The sequence below is a fragment of the Haliotis cracherodii genome, unplaced genomic scaffold (assembly GCF_022045235.1).
Source record: "Haliotis cracherodii isolate W230 unplaced genomic scaffold, xgHalCrac1.p SCAF_2, whole genome shotgun sequence".
Lineage (NCBI taxonomy): Eukaryota > Metazoa > Mollusca > Gastropoda > Lepetellida > Haliotidae > Haliotis > Haliotis cracherodii.
This window is the reverse complement of record NW_027266275.1, coordinates 49,324,790-49,331,142: the sequence shown is the minus strand read 5'-3', so window position 1 is coordinate 49,331,142 and position 6,353 is coordinate 49,324,790.

Genomic DNA, 6,353 nt, shown 5'->3' with positions numbered 1-6,353 from the left:
GTACAGGAGACAGTATGCACTAGTTTCAGTCCTTGAAAGAATTTGTAATTTGATTTAACAACTATATGTGTTCTTCGAACCAAATTCAAAATGAAGCAGTAGCAGGAGAAGAGTCCAGTATATGTATGAGAAGGGAGATATGACATACTTTGGCTTTCCTCCAACACTAATGAGTTCAGAGAGGTGGTGAAGGGGTACATGCCACCCTTTTCTTAAGCATACTGGACATGATGTATTAAAAAGAAACTAGTAGTATAGGTAATAGGGGTTCTGCCGCAACTCCACTGGAGCTGGATTTATATACCTATACTGCTACTACAGGTGGCATTTTTTATGCGTAAATGACTATGAGATTCAATGATAGTCATGAGATTAAGTTAAATTGGCTCTAGCTCACCAATACCTGGGGCCAGTCATTGCTTTAGATGAGCCTAAATGGTAATAAAAATATTCTTCATTATTTTTATCAATAAAGCGATATTCAACATTTTTATTTAGTTCTTCGTTCATTTTACTAGGAGACCAGACTATATAATTACACTCTTCTTGTAAATTGATAAGAAACAATTGATAACCGTATTTGGTTTGTTTGACATCACTGATATAATAAAAACCTTGTGGTAATTCTCTCCATTTAATAGTTTTTTCGATCTCCATTATTATATACATTTATGAAAGCATTTGTCTAAATGTGATCAAACGATAGTAAGCAATCTATTTTTTAATCTCCAACCAGTTCTTTGGTTTTGGCACGGAATAATTGACGCGCTTGTTGCCTCCCCTGTTCTATGAACTTTTTTTTCTCGTCTTCGCTAATACCACTGGTCTTACGAGATTTTGATCGAATCTCCTGCTTCATTTCGTTGTATTTGGTGAGTTCCGACAGCACTAAACGAAACTCATCCACGGATATCTTACAATCGACCATTGCTGTCGAAATATGATCCTCAATGCTTCGGCGAGTATCCGAATACTATCGTGTTTTAATGCTTTCTTTTGTTACCTACAAGAAATGAATTTTATCGCTATTCCTGCCAGTCCCGAGACTCCAGCGATTATTTCCATGCCGAGCACGATAGGCACGGCGATTATAGTTGATAGTAAACCGACACCGGCTACACCGAGTCCCATGCCAGCTGCTACAAGCGCGGTGTCAACTCCGTCCAGAGCATTCACGGCTCTGCGATACTTTTGATACAATCCAAGTCTCAACTCCCTATCTTTCTCTATTCGATGATTTATGTCGCTTATTTGATGTAATCGAAATCCATCAACAGTTTCCATCTTTTCAATTGCTTCATCGAGCGCTGGATATAAACTCATAGTGTATATTAGGAATATATAATAGTCTTTAATTGGTCTTGCTTAAATGTTTTGAGAGTATATATCAACCTTATCAAATGTATATTATACGGCAAGAATATCTTAGAAAGAGAAATACTACCACTTTTAATAATTTGGACCCCCTCGAGGGTTGCAACGGGCGATGCTCCGATATGAATAATACTGCAACGTTGACGCTCCTGTTTCTTGAGCCATTTAATCGATAGACCTGGTAATATTTTGAAGGCATCTTCCGGTACATCTCCGAACAAGACTTCAATAATAAGCGTAGAAATATTAGGTATTGCACTCAAATTAACTTTAATATCATTGAATTCTGTAACCAAATTTAAACTTACATTTTTTAAGGCCGGACGACTATATAACATATGACCTGGGTTTTCTGGCAGGGGAGTGACTAACACACTTTTTCGTTTTGACGGGATATAAGCCGCGAGTACAATGCCACTATTTATCATCTTAGTTTAATTATGTCCCTTACCCATCATCACATAAGGTGGGGTAATGACGATATTCAGTAGCCACTTGATGTTTGCTTCGACCATAGTCCATTTATTCTCACCGTTGAGAATAATATTGTACGAAGTGGTTTTAAGGAGTCTACTAACGTCGACATCGCTTAAATCTTCTAGATTTTCCGGGAATGTAACTTCTTTCCGCTTGTATACATTATCGTGTAAAGCGTAAAGCGTATAACTAATCATTGGTACCGGGTTTATCGAATCCTTCCGTGTCTCCGAGATCGGAAAGCGCAATTGTATTACATTGTCTGAGCGTTCCAGGGCCTGATGCATCAACCATTATTTATAATATGGAGTGTTACACTTAAGTATCCTATATGTACAGGTTGGTGTTTTACATCTAATACAGAGGTCTGAAATAATACCCCGCTTTAATTTTTTATATTGTAATGTTGAAAAAGATTCCGTTCTACCGCTATTGTATTTTTCATCTTTGACTGGAACACTTCTGAGTAGAGTTGAAGGACTTTCTTGTTGAATATTATCCGTCGTACTGATTTGATCAAGATGGATGCACAACTCTTTATAGGGAACTAAATCGGGTAAATTGAGTCCATGATCTGATGTCTTGAGTACTGTTATTTCTCCTCTCCATCCAAGTGTGTATGCTAGGTTCTCGTAAAGCTTTACATCCTTTTTTCCAGCATTTAAAATCAGTAACCCATTCGACTCATTTTGTAATAGACTAATTCCATTAGGCTTAAAAAATTCATCGTTGAGTGAGCATACGCTGTAATACCCATCAGGTATAATGTATTTTTTACCATTTATTTCTGTCTCATTATTATAACCCCTCGCAGCATTTATGTTGGTCCACCGTGGGTAATACGTCACATCACTGATAGCTACTTCGAGTTGTCCATCCGAGTTATCGATAGTATGAAGCAGTTCAATAGACTGACCATTTGTTATTCCCGGGAGTGTAACATACACATTAAATATACAATGATACTATATCATAACTTAAATATGAAATCGAGATACATTACTAATCAATCAATTATAGTAACTGCCTCTGGTGCTGAATTTTTCGTTAAATTCCCCGATATCTTTGGAAAGTACAGGAGCACGGCAACTAGCGATAAAATGGTGCACGATTGGTTTCACAATCCGATGCAATTTTGGCAGAATCAGTTAAACTTTGCCATATGGTGTGCCACAACGGGATGTGGCGTATCTCTTTATGCTCCAGGATTTGAACTGAATAAGTCTGTTATAACATTTCACGTGTACTATCAGATTAGACGTATAATAAAGAAATTAGTGCTCCATTACCGCAGGATCGAGCGTGGAATTCCACAAATAATAATTATGATAGGTCCGAATATGAGCGTATTTGTCAGGAATTTAATATTTCTACGAGTAAAGATTGGCGTATTAAAGGAGCAAACCATGGTCTAGGTGTTCCTTACACAGAGGAAAAAATATCCGTCAAAGAAGAAAGCGATTATGTATATAAAGAACTTAATAAACTTCATGTTAATTTTGGTAAGTTGGAGAGTACCAGCAAACTTTACGCAAGAATGTTTGATCATCGGTGATTGGTATAAAGGCTGGGAACTTTATAGTAACGATTGGAGAGGGGATATTATGAGTTTTAAGAGTGGTTTAATTTATATTGTTACAAAATTTATACAAATGAACGATACCGCAAACGCTTGGAATGAATTTCGTAATGATAAAACGGAAAATTTTTTTACTAACCCAGGATTTGTAAGATTTAATGAATCGATAAGAACTTATGTATGGGCAATTCTCGGAGCACAATCGCAAACACGAACGTCCATTATCGGTTCTGGGACGGCACTCGATGCACAAAAACAGTTTGTCTCAAACGTGGAGGACGCCATTAATTCACCAGTTGACATACCATCGTCTACAAAGCGTTTTCAAGATGTATTACAGTACGCTTAATCCAAAGTGGACTTCGTTTATGCGCCGGGATTATACATGTCTCCGAGTAATATGGAACTTAAGATCGGTCAAGTGATAGGCTATAATAATAAAATTGTTATTGCTACCGATCAACAAAAACCAGGTATAAATTCAGATATTAACGTTGAATTAATAACGCAAACAATCACAGGCGAAAAGGGAATAGTCAAGCCACAAACACCACGTTTCACAACCATCTACTGATGCACAAGTACCACCGCATATTGCGGAAAAAACAGCGCTTGTATTAGGTGGAGTCGCGGCTGGTTTACTCATGATTTGGTTAGCGAACTGATTTGGTTAAATAGTTCTTAGCGGATACGTACAACAGCCCTGCGATTGCTATGATCAGCCCCCACAAGTTTTGACTAAGCCAAGTGGTGGTCTTAGCTAATAAATTCAATAGCCAGGAAACAACACTCCCTATTATACCGGGAAGTGCGGCCGCGGCTTTCTCAGCGAGCTTTCCCAGTGCTGAACCTAATGCTTTTAAATGCTTTTTTATCCACTCTTTTATACCGTTTTTATCACTAGGCGGTGTACTACCACCTGTACCACCTGTACCTGCGGTTAACGCGAGAGTCAAAGTCGATATAATAAATCCCAACGCGGTTAAAATACTGGCAATTGTTATTCCCTGTTCTTTGAACAATGTTTTAATTTTATCGGCCAGTGTAGTGTCATCGTTGAGGACTTGATCGATAGTTTCTTGAATTCGACTGATTTGCGAACGAAGTGCCTTTCTATTACTGGAAGCTGCTTCGAGGCGGGCCGATCTTTCGTCTTCTAAGTTACGCAATCTTTCCACTACGCGACGTTTACTGAACTCATCTCCCGCCTGTTCAAGTTTTGTTTTCTCGTAATCTATATGCTCGTATATCTTGGCTGTATTATTCATGAGTTCTCCCTGCATTGTTCGTAATGCCTTGTAATTCCCTAATACTAAACTCCAAGGATGGTACCTGCAACGTGGAATTATCGTAATAGGTATCTAAGATTTCTCCAAGTCCGTTCGAGGCCACCATCGAGGAAGCTTCCAAATTATCTGTGTTACTGAGTTCTTCCCGCACAGTCCTAAGAACCTTAGTAGTCTTCGCGGGAAGCCGCGAGTAGTCCTATTTTTTGAATAGTCACGACCAATAGGGATATCTTTAAAGGTATCGTAATAATCATCAACGGCTGGTTTCAAAAGTTCATCATTTACGGTTGGGTTCAAAAGTTCATCGTTAAGATTCGTGCCACTAAAGCTGGTTTCATCAGTACCCTCTTCAATTGGATTCGGGTTATCTAAATAATCTAGATCAAAATCAGTCATTTTTATATTAAACATATGGTTATATAATTTCAATATAACAATGTCTTTGCAGTACGCACGCAAGTTAAACCCACAACGTAGACTTCGAGATCCATTAGGGGTCAAGGCAATTCGTCAGTCTGTAACTATAACTAATAACCCTAGTACCATCGATCAGAATCAAACGCTTCTGGTTAGCTTTCCTTATCTCGGCGCACACGATGTGTTAGTTCCGGGAACTGTCCGACTAGCATTTACGAATATTTTGACTTCTTCAGACGTTAACAGGGAGCCCGTTCAGAACATACGTCATGTTATCGTTAAGAAAATCGCCATTAAAATTAGCGGTAATGAGGTTTTGAGTATCGACGATAGCGATGTATACTATTGTTACATGGATCTCTGGAGAACGGATAAAGAGCGGGAAAACTTACAGTACCAAGGTATTTGTAATAAGAACACATTGAGTCTGCGCGTGGGCTCTGAAAATGGTGATGGTACCCACGAAAAAGATAAGGCCATTGCCGACACATTAGGAAACCGATTCTATGTTCCCCTAGACTTTGAATTACTAGATTCCCACATGCCCTTTTATCAAGCATCCCTAGGCGATAGGTTAGAATACGATCTCACTTTTAATGACTACGGTAGAGTAATCAGATCTGGTGAAGATGCTAGCTATTCTATTGACAATACCTCGCTGGAGTACGATAGGATAACGGATCCAGAATTAGCCAGACAAATTCGTAACCATTATACAGGAAGTTTAGCCATTTTGTACGATCGCGTGCTGCGGCATCGAAAGATCACGAGGGACAAAAAAGATACGATGTGGAATATTAATCTTAACGTCCCCACGAGGTCGTTGAAGGGTATTTTAATATTTCTTAATCGAGGAAAAGAAATACCGAGAAGTTCTACAATCCCAAGATTACAAAAGTAGAATTGACTATCGAGGGCGTTCCTAATCAACTATATAGCCAAGGAATGCTAGCGTATCACCAGTGGGATGAGATTAAAAAACTTCCTTCTATAAAACGTTCCCCGGAAGTTATCGCGGTCGTGAAAGATCTGTCTCTCGGGAGTGTATCGATAGGTGAATACCTCACCATGACGGACGATGACCAACTACACGGCAGTGGGAGGAGAATAGAAAATGCTAGCGAGGGTGTCACCATACAGATAACGAAGCTCCAGGAATTGGCTGGTAAATTAAACATATATTTGTACGTGATTATGGATGCGCAACTTAATATACA